Raw genomic sequence first — 21,331 nt, 5'->3', positions numbered from 1 at the left:
AAATCAAAGAATGTTCAAGATAACATGAAAAAGAAAAAAAATTCTTTATTTTCATTCATAAAGTTATATGTCCTGCTAAATTTGATGACCTTTTCTAAGTCCTCATGAATTAAAAACACATTTTGAATCAATTCACTAATCCCTAGATTTTCATTCTAGATTCTTTAAGGCACCAAAACTGAACTCAGCATCTCTCATCAATCCTGTTTTTTTCAGACTTCCCTAGGTTAAGAAAATCATTGTCTTTCAAGTAGATCAGTTTTATAACTGTGGAAAAATTTTTAATTCTTCCATATTCCTTACCTTACATATCAGTTCTCAATCTTTTGTTTTACTTTTCAGAAGTTTTTGCATTCATCTCATTATCTCCACTGATATGACAATAATTCTATACCTTCATCAATTTTTGCCTAGACTGTTTTAAGAACCTTTTAATGTAGGATTATTGTGTTTCATATTCTTATTCCTTCAGACTATCCTATCTTTAAAATTTTGCTAAAATACAATTTCCCCCCTGCCCCCTCCATGCCCATGTTCAATAGTTTTTTAAGCATAAAATTCAAACTTTTCATCTTTTTTGTTCAAAGTGCTTCAAATTTGTCTCTAGACTACTTTTTTCAAACTGAGATATATTACTCTTTTTATGTATTAAATGTTATTATAAAACTTACCTATTTGCTACAATATTAGAGTGATGCAAGTGGTGTTTTTAGGTGGGGTTGGGAAGTAATTAAGATCTCCCATATGGAGAGTATTTAATGGCAAATACTTCATGAGTTTAGTGATATTTGTGGTAAATCAATGAATAATAGAGAGAGAAAATGAAAGAAAACCAACACCAAAGTCAAATGAGTTGGAATGATATTTGAGTGAATAATAAGAATAATAGGAAACACATCTTTAATAGGGTACTAAGACACTTTAAAATATCAGCATATTTTTCTACAGGGCTAAACTTGGTCCTATTGTTTTATAGATAGGCTGAAATAGTTAGAACTCAGGTAGACATAGAAAGTTATGATAATATGTAAGCTACAAAATCTTACATGTACACATAAGAAACCTTATCAATACTCTTCACATAGGCTAGAGATTTTCCTAATTTTATTCACTTATAGAACTTGCTTTGTTGCTTTGTACATTACTGGTTTAACTGGTGTTGGAATGGCTGAAGAGAGACAGAATGTTTTTAGTTGTCTCCAAGCCCAAATCTTCATTTTGGTATCTTTGCTCTTCACATGTGATTGAGACAGAGGTGCGCTGAAAAACACAGAAAGTATAGAATATCAAAATGACTTCTGTGTGACACTGTAAGTTTAGTATATATTAGATTGTGATATAGGTCTGTTTTCTTGACATTCAGTTATGAAGATAATTTTTATATCCTTTAATTGTTTTGGAGTGAGAAGCCTAAAGAAAAGGCTTGCTACAATTTAGGAATATAAGGAATTTAAAAAAAAATTAGCAAAACAGAACAAAATAAATTCACAAATTATATATGCCTCTATAATTTTATTATTCAATTCAATGTTTTAAAAATAACAAAATTTTTTTATAATATTATTATTATCATCTGAAATTTAGATATTTGGTGGGTTCTTTCTAAAATTAAACATACACAAATGTGAGTTGAAATAAAAATCTGTGTCAAAATTGTTTAGAAAGAACTCTGTCAAAGCATGTAAAATTATTTGAATATTATTTTTAGAATATAATTTAAGGGAACTATTGTCTTAAACATACAAAATCACCCAAACTGTCTTTCAAAGTGGTAAACAGAACAGGATTTCAGATTTACATTATTTGCTTTCATTTTGAATAAGAAAAATATATATTTGACTAAATTTATTGGTTTAGGCAGATTTTACTTTTCAAATGAAAAATTCTAGTTTATTTTTCAAAAAGATTATAAGGTGAAAACATAATTGAAAATATAAAACTCAAAAGGAAAATTGCATATTTATCAATGGGGAATGACTTTCAACCTTATGTATTTGATGCAATTCTCTATATGGTTTAGAAATTAGACCTTTATTAGAACCCTATATGTGGAAAATTGTTTTCTAGCTTTCTGTTTTCCTTCTAATTTTCTCAACATTAGTTTCATTAGTGCAAAAACTTTTAAATTTAATACAGTCAAAATTAATGATTTCAATGACAATAACTAGACAACATACCAAAACTTATGGGATAGAGTCAAAGCATTTAATAGAGGATATATTTTATGTCTGAATGCTTACATGAATAAAATAGAGAAAGAAGAAATCAATGAACTGGGCATGGAAATAAACAAGTCAGAGAAAAAAATGAAAATCTCCAGTTAAATTCCAAATTAGAAAATCTGAAAATTAAAGTTGAAACTAATAAAATTGAAAGCAAGAAAAATAGTGAAGTAATAAAAAAACCAAGAGTTGATTTTATGAAAAAACTAATAAAATTGCTAAACCTTTATTTAATTAGCTTTTTTAAAATGAAGAAAACCAAATTACTGGTATAAAAAATGAAAAAGGTGTATTCACCACCAATGAGGAGGAAATTGAAATAAATATTTCAGAATTAATTTGCCAAACTGTATGTCAATATATTAGATAATCTAAGTGAAAAGGATGAATATTCACAGAAACATAAATTGTCCAGATTAAAAGAGGAAATTCAATACCTAAATAACCCTATCTCCGAAAAAAGAAATTCAACAGGCCATCAAGAAGTCCCTAAAATAATTCAGAGCCTGATGGATTCACAAGTGATTTCAGTCATTCTAAGAACAATTGGTTATAGTTCTGTATAAATTATTTGAAAAAAATAGGGGAAGTTGGAACTCTTCTTAATTTCTTCTATGACACCAATAATATCAATACAAACCAGGATGAGAAAGAATTAGCAAAGTGATTATAGCAAGTTATTAGGATAATACACTATGTGCAAGCAGGATTTATATCAGGAATACAGGGAAGTTCAATATTAGGAAAACTATCAGCATAATTGTCTATATCAATAAGAAATCTAAGAGAAATCATATGATTATCTCAATGAATGCCAAAACAACTTTTGAGCAAATATAGGACCCAACCTACTAAAAGCACTACAAAGCATAGAAATAAATTGATTGTTCCTTAAAATGATAAGCAGTATCCATCTGAAAACATAAATAAGCATTATGTGCAATGGGGATAAGTTAGTAGCATTCCAAGTAAGATCAGGGTTGAAACTAGGATGTCTGTTATCACCACTGCTATTGAATATGGTTAACTTTACCAATAAGAGAAGAAAAAGAAATTGAAAGAATTAGATTTGAGAATGAGCAAGCAAAGCTCTCACTCTTTGCAGACGATATGATGTTATACTTAGAGAACCCTAAAAAGTATCTAAAAATTTACTGAAAACAATTAGCAATTTTATCAAAGTTTCAGGGTATAAGATAAACCCACAGAAATTTTCAGCATTTCTAGATATTGCTAAAAAGATAGAACATAAAGAGATAGAAAGAGAAATACCACATAAAATAATTTGAGACAACATAAAATACAAACCCAGAAACTGTATGAACACAATTACAAAACACTTTTCACATAAATAAAGGAAGATCTAAACAATTGAAAAAATGGTCTTTGGTCTTGTTTATGTTAAGCTAATAGAATAAAAAAGGCAATTCTACCAAATCAAATTACCTAGTTGGGTCATGTCAATGAAAATGTCAAATATCTATTTTAATGAACTAGATTTAATTGTAACAAAATTCATCTGGAGCAACAAAAGAACAAGAATATCAAAGTACTTAATGGGGGAAAATGCACAGTAAAGTGGCCTAGCCTTACCAGATCTAAAATTATATTATAAACCATCTGTCATCAAAAACTGTCTGGTGATGGCTAAGAAACCTAGTGGTGGATCAGTGGACTAGAATATGTGTAAAAGATGCAGGAATAAATGACTGTAGTCATTTACTGCTTGACAAACCCAAAGATTTCAACTTTTGGGATAAGAACTCATTCTTCAATAAAAACTACTAGGAAAACTGGAAGATAGAATTGCAATAATGAGGAATACATCAATATCTCATACATGAGACCAAGATAAGGTCAAAGTGGTGCAGAATTTAGACATAACAGATAATATTGTAAGTCAATTAGGAGAAAACGCAATAGCTTACTTGTCAGATCTAGGAAAAAGAGAGCAGTTTATGACCAAAAAGAGACAGACAACATTGTCAAACCAGATAACTTTGATTACATTAAATTAAAAGTTTTTGCACAAATAAAACCAATTCAAGCAAGATTAAAAGGAATATAGCAAATTGGGAAACAATTTTTGCAACTAGTGTTTCTGACAAAGGACTCATTTCTAAATATATGGAGAACAGAGTAAAATTTATTTTAAAAAAAAAACATCACTTCCCCATAGGATATGGAAAAGCAATTCTCAGACAAAGAAATAAAAGTTATCTATAGTCATATGAAAACTGCTCTAAATCATTATTGATTAGATGAATGCAAATTAAAGTATTTCTGAGATAACATTTCACACCTATGAGGTTGGTCAATTTGACTAGAAAGAATAATGATTAATGTTGGAAGAGTTGTGGGAAAACTGGGACACTAATGCATTGTTAGAGGAGTTGTGAACTGATCCAAACTTTCTGGAGAACAATTTGGAATTATGCCCAAAGGACAATAAAATATGCATAATTTTTGATCCAGCAATACCATTATTGGGTCTGTATCCTGAAGAGATCATGAAAAAGGGCAAAAACCCCACAAAGTAAGAAAATATTCATAGCAACTTTTTTCATAGTAGCAAAGAATTAGAAATTGAGAACATGCTTATCAATGGTTGAACAAATTGTGGCATATGTATGTAATGGAGCATTGTTCTATTAGAAATCTTGAGGGACAGGATTTCAGAAAAGCCTAGAAGGACTTCCATGAATTGATGTTGAATGAAATGAGTAGAACCAGAAGAACATTGTACACATTAACATGTGCATGGGGTGATGATGACTTGTCCATTTCAGGAGAATGATTAATCAAAGAAAATTTTAATAGACTTGTGATTGAAAATACTATCTGTATTCAGAGTAGAAACTGTTGTATTTAAATGAAGATCAAGGCTTATTATATTCAATTTTTAAAAGCTGTCTTATGTTATTATATATTATGTAGTTTTGTTATCTCTAAAATAAAAGATGTGAAAGATTATTAAAAATTAGAAAAATTCAACTTAATGTCACTTTGAATAAGGTTCTACCTCTTATGGATCAGACTCTTAATAAAGAATCTGACAATAACGAAAGATGACAATGTAGAAATGGAAGAAGAAAATAGGAGCATTAAAATATTTATCTTGGGTGAAAAAACCTCACCATTTTGCAGTAAAACACTCCCACAGAACAATCACAAAATCAGAAGGAGTAGAACAAATGGAAATGGCATTCAGGCTAAGTGAGGCAGGGCACATGGCATTTGTGGTGCCGTCTGACAATCTCATGAGCTAGTGAAGGCAGCCAACACAGCTGCTTGCAGATTCTGCCAAACAGCCAGATGAGCTACGAAGAGGCTTTTTCTCCAGTTGGCATCTGAATCTTCAAAAAGGACTGGGGCTATGGTATTTTGCCTCTTTTGTCCATATTTTGTTCATTAAGTCATTTTATTTAAAACTTGGAAACTTTCATTAAATGAAAACTATCAGGGGGTCACTTTGTGTCTTCAGTGGGAATTCCATTTTATGCAAAATGTCCTAAACCTGGAGAAATTCTAGCCACTCTCACTGATAATATACCTCCTCACTCATCCATGTATCTTTTTTTAAATTCAGAACTGTTATTAGGAAGGACAAAGGCCACAGCTTTATTTACTGGAGAGAAAATTATTCAAACAAGCATTCATTGGCCATAAACACTGATTGCACCAAATCAACATTTCCAAAATAATGCTTCAGACCTCCCCAGGTGGTAAACTATTTCATCTAGTGCTACAGTTGGATGCCAAGCTCTCCCTAATGCATGCTGTGTCTCTACCACAAACCAGGACTGATTACCCTCTAATACATGGAGAGTAGTCCAGTGTCTTTGTTATTCCAAATTAATGTTCCAGAGACATTTACATTGGAGAATTCTTTCTCAGGATTTACTGAGAGAATCAGGATTTCCTCAATTAAAATAGTGAAAAAGCACATTCTGACTTCCTTTTATATAGCCATCATTTAAAAGAAAGGTAATATCATAATTCAAATTCAGAGAATTACATGTCCATTTAGTTAGGTGATGCAGAGAAATTTGTAAATAATGGATAAAATTATAGGAATTATCAACATAAATATTTGTTCTGATTAAACAACAAGAGCACTTACATTAATAAGGTAACTATTTTGACTGAACTGAATAGTCAGACCAATCTAGTTTCCCTTTGTAGACAGCTGTAGAAATAAGATGACCTTTACTTCCAAAGTTATTTCACTGGACTTTTTCCTTTAATTTGTTTGAGCTGATAAAGTTAAAATGATTTTCCTAGATTCACAGTCAGTATGCGTCAAGGCTAAAACTTGAATACTGGTTTTCCTGAATGTGAATCGAACTTTCTATTCATTGTACAACAACACATTGCTAAGGTTAGATATTTTAAAGAAAGCAATTTAGAAGAAATCCTTTTAAAAAGTTATTTTATTTTTCTTTAATTACATTGAAAACAGTTTTTAATGTTTGGGTTTTTTTTTTTAAATTTTTGAGTTCCAAATTCTTTCCCTCTCTCCTCATTGAAAAGGCAAGGAATTTTATATACATTATAGAAGTAAAGTCAAGAAGTAACTAGGTGACACAGTGGATAGAGCACTGGCCTTGGAGTCAGGAGGAGCTGGGTTCAAATTTGACTTCAGACACTTAATAATTACCTGACTGTGTGACCTTGTGCAAGTCAACCCAATTGCCTTAAAAATAAAAATAATTAGAAGTAATACAAATTACATTTTTCTGGGTTAGTCATATTATGAAAGAAAACATATACAAAAAATAAAAAATAAAAAAAATACTTTTTTGATCTGCTTTCAGGCTCCAGCAGTTCCTTCTCTGGAGATGAATAGTATTTTTCTTATTTAATCCTTCAGATTTGTCTTGTATCATTGTATTGTTGAGAATAGCTAAATCTTTCATAGCTGATCAAAATATGGTACTACTAATGCCGAATTTAATGATCTCCTTGTTCTGTTCATTTCACTTTGCATTAATAAGTTCATGTAAGTCGTTCCAGGTATTTCTGAGAGCATCTGGTTTGTTATTTCTCATAGCACAAGTAGTAACCTGTCCAGCCATTACCCAATTTAATAGACATGTCTTCGATTTTCAATTCTTTGACATCAGTAAAAGAACTACTATAAATATTTTTGTATATAATTATATGTATATATATATAATCAAATGACAAGATAATTTATCAAAAATTCAGGTTTCTATGTTGCTGAGAAACATTGCTTTTAATTAAAAATTATCTTATAATAATTTTTTCTCAAAGAGGAAAAAATACCAAAAGTATTTTTTAAACATCTAGTTATTAGTCAAATTCTAAGATGATGCTTTCATTTTTGAGTTTTAGCAGAAATAATGATAAAGTTCATAATATGAATCAGTTCAGAAAAGTTCTTGATTAATCCTTTAGTTTTTTCAAAATGGTGCCTTATGTAGAAGTGATTGCTTCTATTTGTACTTTAGCAGGTCAGGCATTCCACTCTGAATTTCATCATTTAAATGACACTAATATCATCTTGCGTATTATATCAGTCCCTGCCATGGTAGCCTTTCAAAGTTATATTTATTAATATTCAAGCTATATTTATTAATATTCAAGATCCTCCAAGGAATGAAATATTCCAAAACAATGGAGCATATTAATAGTACTAAATAAAAAATTAAGGCCACTAAGAGGACATTGAAATTCATTACAGCTATAATCATTATCTGATTCCTTTTTTCCTTTTTTTTTGTTTATTTACTTAATATTATCACAATATTCTTATTGGGAGACTAATCATAACACCCCCCCCAAAAGATGAGAATAATGAGAGGGGGAAAAAAGTGTGTATGTGTTCTGTCTGCATTCAGATTCCAATGGATCTGTCTCTGGGATGAGTTATCTTCTTTATCATAAGTCCACCAGAGAAGTTGCTTCAACATTTTTTCCCATAGTTGCTATTACAAGCTGGATTTCCCTCCACCCTATTCCTTCCCACTCTCATTTTTCCCCCACTCTCTCCTTTCACCCTGTTTCTGCTCAGAAGTGTGTTGATCTGGGTACCATCTCCCTCGATCTTCCCTCTCTTCTATCATCTACTCCCCTTTCCCTCCCCTCATTCCTCATTGTCCCATTCCTTTCCTCTCATTTTTCTCTAGGGTAAGAGATTTCTATAGCCTATTAAGTGTGTATGTTGTTTCCTCTCTGAGCCATTTCTGATGAGAATGAAGGCTCACTCATTTCCCCTCTCCTACCCCTGTTCCTGTTCCACTCAATTGTAAAAGCTTATTTCTTGACTCTTATGTAAAGTATCTTAGTGCCTTCTTCCTCTCCTTTTTCTTCCTCTCAGTACTTACCTTTATCACCCATTGACTCTATTTTTTACTATATTATGCCATTATTTGAGCTCCTTCCTGTGTCTTGTCTTATGCTCTTTTTAACTGCTCTAATAAATGAGAAAGTTCATATGAGTTATCAGTATCTTCTTCCCATGCAGGAATACAAGCAGTTCAGCATCATTAAGTTCCTCATAATTAGTCCTTCTCATCTACCCCCTCTATGGCACCCCTGAATCTTGTACTTGGAGACCAAATATTCTGTTCAGCTCTGGTTGTTTCAATAGGAAAATTTGAAAGTCCCACTTTTCATTGAAAGTATATCTTTTCCATGAAAGAGGATTTTCAGTTTTGCTGGGTAGTTGATTCTCAGTTGTAAACTAAGATCTTTTGCCATCTGGAATGTCATATTCCAAGCTCTATGAACTCTTAATGTAGATACTGCCATATCTTGTATAATCCTGACTATAGAGTCATGGTAGTTGAATTGCTTGTTTATAGCAACTTTTAGTATTTTCTTATTGACTTGGGAGTTTTGGAGTTTGTCGATAATATTTCTCGAAGTTTGTCTTTTGGGAATCTCTTTCAGGAGGTGACCAGTGAATTCCCTCAATTTCTATTTTATCCTCTAGAATCTCAGGCCAATTTTTCTGTATTATTTCTTGAAAAATGAAATCTAGGCTCTTTTCCTGGTTATGACTTTCAGGTAGCCAAATAATTTTTAAATTATCTCTTCTTGATCTGTTTTCAAGGTGAGTTGTTTTTCCAATGAGATATTTCACATTTTCTTCTAATTTTTTTGGGAGGGTATAATTTTTTTTCCTTTATGAATCTTCAGATAGTCAACAGCCTCCTTTAGTTCCATTCTGAATTTGAAGGTGTTATTTTCTTCAGAGAACTTTTTTATCTCCTTTTCCAGATGGCCAATTCTGCTTTATAAGGCATTCTTCTCTTCATTTGCCTTTTGTTTTGCTTTTTCCATGTGGCCTAAACTGGTTTTTCAAGACAATGGGGTTAGTGGCTTGCCCAAGGCCACACAGCTAGGTAATTATTAAGTATCTGAGGTTGTATTTGAACTCAGCTACTCCTGACTCCAGGGCCGTTGCTCTATCTATTGCAGCACCTAGCTGACCCCTAAACTAGTTTTTAATATGTTCTTTTCTTCAGTATGATTTTGCATTTTTTTTTCACCAAGTTGCCAACTTGGTTTTCATGATTTATCCTCATTGCTTTCAGTTCTCCTCCCAATTTTTCCTTTTCCTCCCTTAATTGCTTTTCAAAGATTTTTTTTTATTTCATCCAGAGCCTAAGCCTATTTTCTATTTCTCTTGGAGGTTGGTTAGAGAAGCTTCAATTTTATCACCGTCTGAGTATGTATTTTGATCCTCAATGGGATCAAAGTGATTTTTTTTCTGGTCAGTTCTTTTTTATGTTGTTTGCTCATTTCCTCAGACTATGACTGCTTTATCACACTTCCAATGCTTTGGGGTTTTTGGGGGGGTTAACCCAAAAGCATCTTAATTCCTCCAGGTTCTTATGAGAGGCCTTGACTGGTCTCTTGCCTGTGCTCTGGGATGTGGATGATCATCGTCTTCCCCTCTGCCCTGGAGCTTTGAGGAGGGTCCCTGCTTTGTTATGATAGCATGGAAGCCCAGTCTGCTACCTGGATCTGAGTGTGGGCAAACAGCTGAGTCCTGTCCCAGGGAGAGCAGAGAGACCTCTGCAGTCTCCCTGACCCCTTACCATCTATGGACTGAGAGCTCTGGATGTGCCTGGTTGCTCTGTTGACATCTGCTACAAATTCTCACCATAGAGCTGCTCTGAAGCCAGAGATGCATTCTGCACTCACTCTGGTGTGGTAGAGTTCTCTCACCACTCCTTCTGGCTGTCTATGATGACTCCTGGGCCAAGAGGGTGGGAACCCACCCCCACCCCCCACCACGTATCCAGGTGCTGGGCCTGACTGTGCTGCAACTGTGGCTGTGGCTGTGCTGTAGCTCTTTCCAACCCTCAGTCCTGGTCAAAGAGACTTTTCCTGCAGAACTTCTAAGTTGTCTTGGGCTGGGAAATTGTATCACTCAGTCTTTATTTGTGTTCTGCCCCTCTAGATTTTGGCTAGAGTCATAATTTGACAGCTTTTGCAGATTTTTGGAAAATGAGTTTCTGGTAATCCATTATCTGATTCCTAAGTAAGGCATCTAGTATAGTGGCTAGAGTATTGAACTTTTATAAAAAATTAATTTCATCCATTTGTACAGGTATATTTTCAAATTACAAAGTTTCCATCAAGCTTCCCTTTCCACCCCCCCTCCCCTCAGTTGGGAACAGTCAGGTTAGCATTTTACCACATATTTTTTTTTTACCAGGCAATGGGTCAAGTGGCTTGCCCAAGGCCACACTGCTAGGTAATTATTAAGTGTCTGAGGCCGGATTTGAACTCAGGTACTCCTGACTCCAAGGCCAGTGCTCTATCCACTGCACCACCTAGCCGCCCCCCCCCTACATATTTTCTTAAACATATTTACAAATTAGTAGTTTTTTGCATGAGGAATTAGGATTAAGGGAAAGAGATATAGAAGAGATAATTTTTATAAAATGTTCATCAGATTCGGTAGGGGTGTTTTTTTTTCTGTGTATTTTGTTTTGTTTTGTTTTTCTTCCTCTGGCTGTGGATAATAAAATCCATAAGCTGTCAAATAAGGTTGTCCTAGCTTTCTGGAATGCCAAGAGGGGTTGCTTCCATCAAGGTTGTTCATCTCATAATGTTGATGTGCAAATTGTTCTCTTGGCTCTATTCCCTTTGCTCAGCATCAGATCTTGTACATCATTCCATGCTTCTCTTGAGTCTGACCATTTATTATTTCTTTTTTTTTAGGTTTTTGCAAGGCAAATGGGGTTAAGTGGCTTGCCCAAGGCCACAAGCTAGGTAATTAAGTGTCTGAAACCGGATTTGAACCCAGGTACTCCTGACTCCAGGGTCAGTGTTTTATCCACTGCGCCACCTAGCCGCCCCCATTTATTATGTCTTATGGAACAATAGTATTACATAATATTCATATACCATAACTTGTTTAGCCATTCCCCAATTGATGGGCATCCCCTCAATTTCTAATTCTTTGCCACAACAAAAAGGGCTGCTATGAGTATTTTGGAATATGTAGGGCTTTTTCCATTTTTTACAACTTCTTATGCATATAGTCCTAGAATTGGAATTGTTGGATCAAAGTATATGAACAGTTTTATTGATCTTTGGGCATAGTTCCATATTGTTCTTCAGGAACGTTGGATCCAATGATAATTCCACCAGCAATGCATCAATGCCCCAATTCTCCCACAACCTCTCCAACATTGATCATCTTCCTTTTTTCTCATCTGGACTAATCTAATAGTGTGAGATGAAACTTCATTGTTATTTTAATTTGCATTTCTATAATCAATAGTGATTTTGCACATTTTTATGTGCTTATATATAGCTTTAATTTCTTCATTTGAAAACTGCCTGTTCATATCATTTGACCATTTATCAAATTGGGGAATGACTTGTTATCTTATAAATTTGATGCAATTCCTTATGAATTTTAGAAAGGATATAGTATTGTATTTGAAGTCAGGATAATCTGGCTTCAAATTCTTCCATGGGCTCTTAAAAGCTATTGAATGAACTCTGGCAAAATTATTAAATATTGTTACATCTGTTTCACCCTCTGTAAAAGGGAAATACTAGTAGCAGATAGGGTACAGGGTTCATATGAATATCCAATGAGATAACATATGTAAAATGTTTTGCAAATATATTGATTCTAGATATAAATATTCTTGTTTTTATTAATTCTTCAAAAAATGGACTATACATGTACAGAAGATATTTTCAATGAGAGCATTTGAAAAACATTTTTACTTTAGCAGATTTATTTCTTTGCAATAATTTTTTACAAACAACTACATATTGTGAGGTTTTCCCCTTTTATCTTTCTTTACCGTTTACTCTTTGGATTTAAAACAGCTGTGTCAGAAACAATTTAACTGTGATACTTGTAAGAACAAGTATAATACAAATCCATATTCACTTTTGGTAAGGTTTGTGGATGTTTGAATAGTGTTTTATACTGATACTTTTATTAAATGTTTTATTTAAAAATTATCTTGCTAAGAGTAAGAAAATGAAAGAAAAGCATTTGTGAGTTATATGTAGTCTGAGAGTTGCATGCTTCTTAGCATTTATTCTCTATTCTCTTTTTTCCCCCATTCTTTATAATCACAAGGAGAGGAATAAGTAGAGGCAGGAGATATTTGAAGCAGAGTGATTTCAAGTGGTTTCTATCTTCACATGACTGCCAAGTTTCTGAATCAATAATATTCCCATATAGCTAAATGTCTATGGAAAACATATCCTGGAACTCTTTTTGCAGTGTGAAAGCAGAACAAAGGAACTGCTGAGGAAATGCAAAAATTTTCTGTCTGCTTACGATGCACACATCTCCAAGACAAATCAAGTTTTTAGTATAATTTCACATCTAGAAGAAAATAGGAGGATGTAAAAGTGGACTAAAGAAGGTTTCTTTTAAAAAGAAGATATTTTTAATCCAATATGTAAGAAAAGACAAAAAAGTATTAGCAATACTCTATCATAATAGAATTTCATACTTACATAGCAGAGTCCATGTCTTATCTCATTCAGGATTCACAATTAGCCTGTGAGTATAGTAAAAAGTATGTTATCTCAGTTATATAAGTAAACTGAATTCCAAAGAGATTGGATGAATTATCAGAGATAAAAAAGTTAATAATTGATAGATATAAAACTTAAAGTCAATTCTTCTGCTTTGAAATATGTTGCTTTTTATTTAATGTTTATTTTATTAATATTATTAATGATCAATATGTTTAATTAATAATATTACTAATAATACAATTAATAATTTAAAATATTGCTATCCAAGACAAAGGATTAATTCAGAGGAAAACTTGTGAGGAAATCTTTTAGACCTCCTCTTTTTTCATCTATTAAATCAAAATGGTACTAACTGCCAGATTTCATTAAAAGCATTTTTTGCAAACATGATTTATAAAACTTTAACCCCAATAAATATGTCATTAGTTATGGTGATGCTATTGATGATGATGATGATGATGATGATGATGATGATATTGATGATGTATGTTTTCTAAGGAATAAGGAAGTATTTTTTCAGACATGGAGGATAGCCTTTGGCAAGGAGTTAGAGTATTGATTGCTTAGTGTTAGGAATAATAAGAAAACTAGTTTAATGACACTAAAGAATGTGTGAAGCATCTCTAATTTTCCACATCTTCAAAGAAGAGAAGGTATATTTTATTTCCTCTTCTTTGGAACAAAATTTGGTTAATATAATTTCCTATCACTCTTCCAATTATTTTGTCACTGCTTTTTCCATATAGGTTTTTGTACTCAGCATCCTTCAATATTTTTTTCCCTTTTGAAAGCAATTGGGGCTAAGTGACTTTCCTAGAATCATATACCTAGAAAATTCTGAATTTGAATTCAAGTCCTCCTCATTCTTGGGCCAGTGTTTTATCCTCTTTGTTATTTATCTGCTACAGGCTATGCATACCTACTTCTAATATGAATCTAAATTCTAGTGAACATCCTGTAGTCATGCAAATGACATTTGTTTTTGTTCCACAGAAACCTTTACTCTATTTTGAAATGTGATAATAATTTTATTTTTAAAGCAAAATAATCCTTTTCTGCTGTGAGTAAGTTTTTATTTATCTTTAAGAGAGAATAATGTGTCATATTTGGAACGTAACTTGTAGTATTCATTCTGAGGGAAAAGCATTTCCTTGGAAAAATGATAAATGCATTAAATAACAATTGTGGATTTCTTTTTAAATTATCTCTCAGTAGTATATTTGAATCTAAGGACATGATTATTCCTAATTTGAAACATTTAAAATTTTCTTTCTATTTTTCTTTTTATACCATATTATATCTTAATTCATTTCCCTTTTCTGTCCCTAATAAACTCCCCATTTTTGTTTGTTATTTGAAAAACAATCTATATTGTGTACTTTGAAAAATGCACATATATTTACATAATAAAGTTAGACTTATCCTTTTCAAGTTTCCTCTATTAAAAACAATCTTTAGAATGTAGATATGTCATTTCTCCCTATATTACTCCTGCTATACTATTACATCTCCCAACAATTTTGATAAAGAATGTTAAGTTCTTTAAAAGTATTTTAATTATGAATAAAAATGATGAAATATAGCATAATTTTTGAACAGTGACAGCTTTTCTTTCAACTAAAATCAATATAATTTGCAGTTTTTTAATTATTGAAGGTCTTTTCAGAAATAAATGATTTAGGATGAAATTTTCTCTTTTCACTTTAGCCATGCATTATTATCATAGGGGTTGTGTAGCTTCATATTTCTATCTAGCACAAGCACAAAGTTATGTATCGGTGCACCAAAATCCCTTTTCAAATTCAGTGAACAGGCAGTTTTCTGGTAAAGAAATTGAAACAATTTATAGTCATATATGAAAATGCTTTAAATTATTATTGATTAGGGAAATATATATTAAAGTAACTTTAAAATATAATTTTACACCTACTATGTTGGCTAAAATGTTTGAAAAGGAAAATGCCAAATATTGGAGACCATGTGGAAAAATTAGGACATTAATTTATCCTCGTTGAAATTATGAGCTGATTCAACTATTTTGGGGAGCAATTAAACTACTTATACTCTTAGACCCAATCATAATCACTACTGGGTTTAATTTCCAAAGATCATTAGGGAAAAGGGAAAGAAACCCAAATGTTTATGATAATTCTCTTTGTAATGGCAAAGTACTAGAAAATTCAGGGATGTCCATCTATTTGGGAATGACTGAACAAGGTATGTTATATGATTATGATAGAAATATTATTGTGCTATAAGAAAAGTTTAACTAAATTATTTCAAAGAAAAAAACATGGAAATACTTGCATGAAATAAGGAAGAACAAAATAAATAAAACCAATTGACCTTTATATAGAGTAACAATAATATTGTTTTAAGAACAACTTTGCATGAATAAATTATTTTATCATTATAAATACCCAAAGGAAATGAAAAGATAACATGAAGCATAAAGAACATATGCATGCAAAGAAAGAACTGGAAAATAATATTTTGTGTGTGTGTGTGTGTGTGTGTGTGTGTGTGTGTGTGTGTGTGTTAATGTAATAGTACCCATCTTTGAGGCAGGGTGGGGAGGGAAGAAAAAATAAATTTACCTGATAATAGTGATTCAAAAAAGTAAATTATAAATAGAGATAAATTTCATCCAATAAACTCTCAACTTTGGTTCCAAGAGGCTGTAGGATGCACTCCAGTCAAACTACAGTAAACTGTTTGGCAGATGGGCAAAACCAGGTTGAGGGTAGCTGAAGGAGTCTCAAATCCATCAGTGAGTTTGGGGGTGAAGAGTTCCCTTGTTGGAATGAGCAAATAAGAATAATTTATTTCAACGGCAATGAGGGTAGCTGAAGCAGGAGTTGTAGAGAATGTAGAGCTTGGTTAGATATTGAAGATACCAAGGTTAATCACTACATCTAGAGTCATCACCAGTTGTCTTGACTGTCTTGAAAAGCAGGTTGTTTATTCTAAACTTAAGTGTCTTAGTTTCCTTAGACCTACTTTAATTCTGTATGGGTCACAATGCTTACCACTTTCTCTGATGAGGGCATCATAAGCTGGGCAGTCCTGAGAGAGTATCTCACATATCTTATAATCAATTGTAAATTCTTAAAAGAGACCTTTAGATCCCGGTACTTAGAAAACTTTGAGACTCTACAGTTAATTAAATCAGGGTTGAACTTAATCTATACTTTAATTAACAAGGGGTTAAGTACCCTGAGTGGAGAGCTAAAGGGGGTGTGTGGGAGAAAGCAAGTTTGGGGAAAGAGGTGAAAATCGTTCATGAAATGATTTGGCTTTGGATCACATTTTGGCTCATGAGGATTGTGTATTCTTGGAGGGAACTTGAAAAGGGGGTAAGGTAAAAAATCATTATAATGTGATATAATTCAAGACTCTTGAGAAGAATACTACTATTGATACAGAAGAGGGGATGTAACTTAGGGACTTTGAAGCAATGTTGCTTATCAATCAATAAATCTGTGATTGTACTTTGATAGTACGCCTAGTATAACAATTAATCAAGCTGTTATTGATGGTACCTGATTAACACTACATGACTGATAAATAACATCAGTTGAAGAGTCACAAAGATCTATAATTTTAGAGAGAAAGAAGAGAAGGTGAATATTGAGTAAATTCTAATCAATAGATTTAGCTCAGAGAGGGAATAAGATATATTTACATTTAAATTTAAAAATTCATCCTTCTCTACAGGGAAGGCAGGAGGGGCCAGAGCAGAGAAGTGAAAGAAAGGGAAGAAGGGACTGCTAAAAGGGAAGGCAAATGTATAAATGAAAATAAACTGAAATTTAAATTTTAAAAGAAAAGATAAAAGATAAAAGGAGTAAACCTTTGCTGAGGAGGAATAAGAGGAAAGAAAGAGAAAAATATAAATGGTGAAAGATAGCATGGAGTTATACAGAATAAGTATTCTTAACTGTTAATGTCAATGTCATGAACTGTCCCATAAAATGGAAGCAGATAGAGGAATGGATTAAAAATCAAAATCCTAGAAAAGGTTTTGCAAGAAACACATTTGAAGCAGAGAGATACCCACAGGATAAAGGTAAAAGGATGGAGCAAATTATATTATGCTTCAGCTGAAGTAAAAAAGTTAGGCCTTTCCATCCTGTTCTCAGATAAAGCAAAATCAAAAATAGATTCAAAGAAATAAAACTTTACATACAATTTGATAATTAATAACATTTATATATGATTTGATATAATAATTTCAATTCATATTTCTATGAATTTTTTAAGTCATTGTTTTGTTGCTAGTAGATTTGCAGAATTAACAACAATCATATACTATAATAATGATTATCTTTCTATACATGTTTCATATGAAACTATAAGGTATATTTAAGAAGGTCTTTAGGATGATATGCCTTAGTATGTTAATTATTTTAGCTCTTGTCTTAAGTTTTTAAGTCTTTCCTTTATATATTGGAAAGGTAAAATTTCCAAAAACAAATACATCAAAACTTCTTTTATAACTCATTTTTGTAGGATAAAACATCTTGTGGAATAGCATCCTTATTTTCTATTGACTTGCCCATGATATGGTTCCAAAAATGCATTTCAGCTGGAAAAATTCTTTCCTTATAACCATCCAAAAAATTAGGTACTTGGTGAGCCCTGAGGCTCAAAGAAAATAAGAGATGTGCCCAATGTCCCACAGCTGTCATATTCTTGATCTGGCATTTGAACAATGTCTTCTAATTCTAATGCTATTGTTCTACACATAACAATATGCTGACTAAAGACAATCACTTCAATTTGATTTTTTTGTTTCTATTCTGAAATTCAAAGATTTGACATTTAACAGTTATGATTTTTTAAGATTTCATTCATATTTTTAAAAATACAATTTTTATATCTTCATAAAACAACTTAGGGGAAATGTGTTGTTTTGGCAACTGTTTTGAAAGCATTCTAAATATAATGTGGTGTTGGTGGTTGTGTTTTTTGTGTGTGTGTGTGTGTGTGTGTGTGTGTGTGTGTTATTGTACAGACATGCTTACATACCTAATGAATTGATTCATACACAAAGTTAAGTGGGCACTATAGGGTAGTACATTGCTTCTCTCTCATTTTTCAACATATTTCCTGAAATGTAGTGTCTAACACAATATAACTCCTTATTTGTTTGTGACCAAATTGAGGTGAATTAACAATTACCTAATATTTGAAACCTTTTCACTTTGGTTAAACTTAGTTTAACACCATTTTGAAGGGTTTTCATATCAAGCTTTAAAATCATTTAGATCTTTCACTCTCCTAACCTTCATGAGATCTTTCACAGATGAACTATTGCTGAGTCATACCTTTACCTAGTGGTACTTGTAAAGCTGAATTTTTGACTACCAGTTTATAATTGTGTACTAAATGTTTTAAATTTTAACTTTGATTCTACCTTAATCTATCTCTTTTAAATATTTCCTAAATCCAGATATATAGGCTTGAATAAATCAGCTTATCATTAATCAGGAAGCATTTATTAAGTAGATGCTGTATTCTAGATACTGTACAAGTTGCTGGGAATCCAAAGATGGAAATGAAATGATTTTTTTTCTGCTCTAAAAGGCTTTAATGTAAACATTTAAGTAAATAATATATGTATAATGTAAATACAAAACAATTGAGAAGATATCACTAGTTGGGGAATTTTTTAGAAGTTTTATGTCTGATGGGACTTTGAAAGGGGCAACTATACCTTCTAACTTTTATCAGCTACAAATTGGATAATCTTACCTGTGATTTTTGAATTTTTCTAAGTTATTAATATAAATTTCAAGCGACAGAGAGTTAAACACAAATCTTTAGGGTATTATATTATAAACCTACTTCCAGTATGATCTTAAAATATCACTTCCTATTCTTTGGGTGCAACTTTTCATCAGAATTTTTAAAAAGTTCAAATAACATAATAGATATATAAGATAGAGGTACTCTATATTCCATACCTGATTACTGTTACTAACAAGATGCTACACATCATATTTAAGTAAAAAAAATGTGAGAAGAGTGAAGTGATTTAAATAGCCAGATAAAATAATGCTATATAGGAGTTCATAAGAATATTTCATTTCTTATGGGTTTATACAAAACTGAAAGTCAATCAGAATCTGATAATCAATAACAGCCCTTCCAACTTCACAAGGAAATTGCTGAAGAAGAGGTTAGAATTAAGAGAGGAGAGAATTAGGTTCTAAACTGAGTCTTTTAACTGAAAGAAAAGCTGATATGCTTTCAAGGGTTAAAAGGTTGGCATTTCCATTTTTAAATTCTATATCCCTCAGAAGTAATAGCCACTGTAGTGAGTGCTAAGAGACATATTAAAAACAGGATAGAATCCCTGAGGAAAAGAAATTTTGGATCTGCCCACAAAGTCAACAAAAATACCCACCTAAGTCATACTTCATGAAGCTTTCATGAAGGAACAAAAAGGGACTTTCTGTCTACTCAGTACCTTCAAGGAATACTTTCCCCACAATTGTTCTCTAATCTTGCTCCCACTTTTCCATGAACTCTATATGAACTTGTACAAAGAATATATTTCATACTTTTAAAAAATGTTTTAAAGTTGTCACTTTAAATTTAAATTTACTCTCTACAGGTGTTTAGTGGTGGCAGAGAAAAAACGTCCTGTGGTAGTGATTGTGATGTGGAATATTTTATTCATTGCTGTATTATCCCAATATATTTTGTTTAGTTACTTTGGTCATATTGAAGGCTTTGTGACTCTGGGAGATTTCTTTAGCAAAGATACTGGAATGGTTTGACATGTCCTTTTCCAGCTCATTTTATAGATGAAAAAACTAAGACAAACTGGATTGCCCAGGTTCACACAGCTAGCAAGACTCTGAGGCTGGATTTGAACTCACAAAGCTATATCTTCTCTCTAGCCAAAGTACTATATCTACTGTTCCATATAGCTGCCCATCCCAATAAATACATCTTTGTAAAACCTAAGTAAATATGCTTGACTAATTGATATTTGGGCAATGTTAATTGGTTAACCAGTGTAGGCATCTGAGCAAGAGTACTAGAATTCCAACTCCTTTGGGAGACCTCAGAAACACTGAGAGAAGTAGTCACTTTATTTTTTTCCTCTTGTTTTTAATTATATAGTTTTATCTTTATTGGAGGAAAACATAAGAGATCTTTAAAGTATGTACAGTTTTAAAAGTAATTTGTGGCACAGTCTGTATGATAGCTCAACATTGAAGATCTCCACTTTGTAATATTCTTACACTCACACTTGGTATGACTTTCTTTGACCTTTGGCAATGGACTATTTTACAGAAAAGTTGGGAAAGAAAAAGGGGAGGAGGCCTATTCCCTAGTGAGTTCTACATCAAGATGAAAGAAGAGAAATCTCTGAACTTATTTCAAGCAGATTTCTATTCCCATTCACAACAGATTAACTGGCAGAGGGCCTCTCAGGCAACCCATTTGATGGGTGTTAGGATGGAGACCATGAGAAGAAGGTTATCTGTACACTCACTATATTAAAACACCTGCATTATTGACTCATATCTTTCTATGGAGTATATAATGTCATAGTATTTTGAGTATGAAGGAACTTATTTAACCCAAGCCCTTTATTTTATTTTTATAAAGCTTGTAGACTTAAGGAACTTGCCTAAAGTAATATAGATTATAAGTTACAGAGTTGACAATAAAAGTTTATAAATATAAGCACTTCAATATTTAAAAAAAAACCTTTTTATCTAATTTGATTCTCACAAAATCCCTATGAAGTAGCTTCTATTATTGTACCCACTTTAAAGATGAGGAAACTGAAGCTCAGTCTTTTTTAAGTAACTGCTCTGGGGACACACTTTCGAAGTGTCTGAGGCTGGTTTCAAACTTGTGTTCTTTCTGATGCCATAATGTGTGTCTGTGAACAAGTGTCTGCTTATGAGAGTGCCAACAGCATCATAATCTTTTGTTTATGTGCACCACTCTTCTCAGAGTTGGCCTGGGCATCCCAGCCACATATACTTTCAAAACTTCTTCAGATCCTTGTTTCATGTAAGTCAGATTTAGTGGATGACATGCACAATAGGTTCTGATGGCTACCTGTCCTATTTCCCAGA

General features: G+C 32.3%; 1 long non-coding RNA gene across 1 annotated transcript; it reads right to left on the bottom strand.

Moving 5' to 3' along the window:
- Positions 1-1,134: 1,134 nt before the first annotated feature.
- LOC141516326 (uncharacterized) lies at positions 1,135-19,833 on the bottom strand. Its single transcript, XR_012476662.1, has 3 exons — positions 19,636-19,833; positions 13,200-13,243; positions 1,135-1,260 (listed from the first exon to the last, which is right to left on the bottom strand). It is a non-coding gene; the product is annotated as an uncharacterized LOC141516326 (long non-coding RNA).
- Positions 19,834-21,331: the final 1,498 nt, after the last annotated feature.

The sequence above is a fragment of the Macrotis lagotis genome, chromosome 3 (genome assembly GCF_037893015.1).
Source record: "Macrotis lagotis isolate mMagLag1 chromosome 3, bilby.v1.9.chrom.fasta, whole genome shotgun sequence".
In the NCBI taxonomy this organism is placed as follows: domain Eukaryota; kingdom Metazoa; phylum Chordata; class Mammalia; order Peramelemorphia; family Peramelidae; genus Macrotis; species Macrotis lagotis.
Note: the sequence above shows the minus strand (reverse complement) of the source record. Positions and strands in the feature narration are given on the sequence as shown.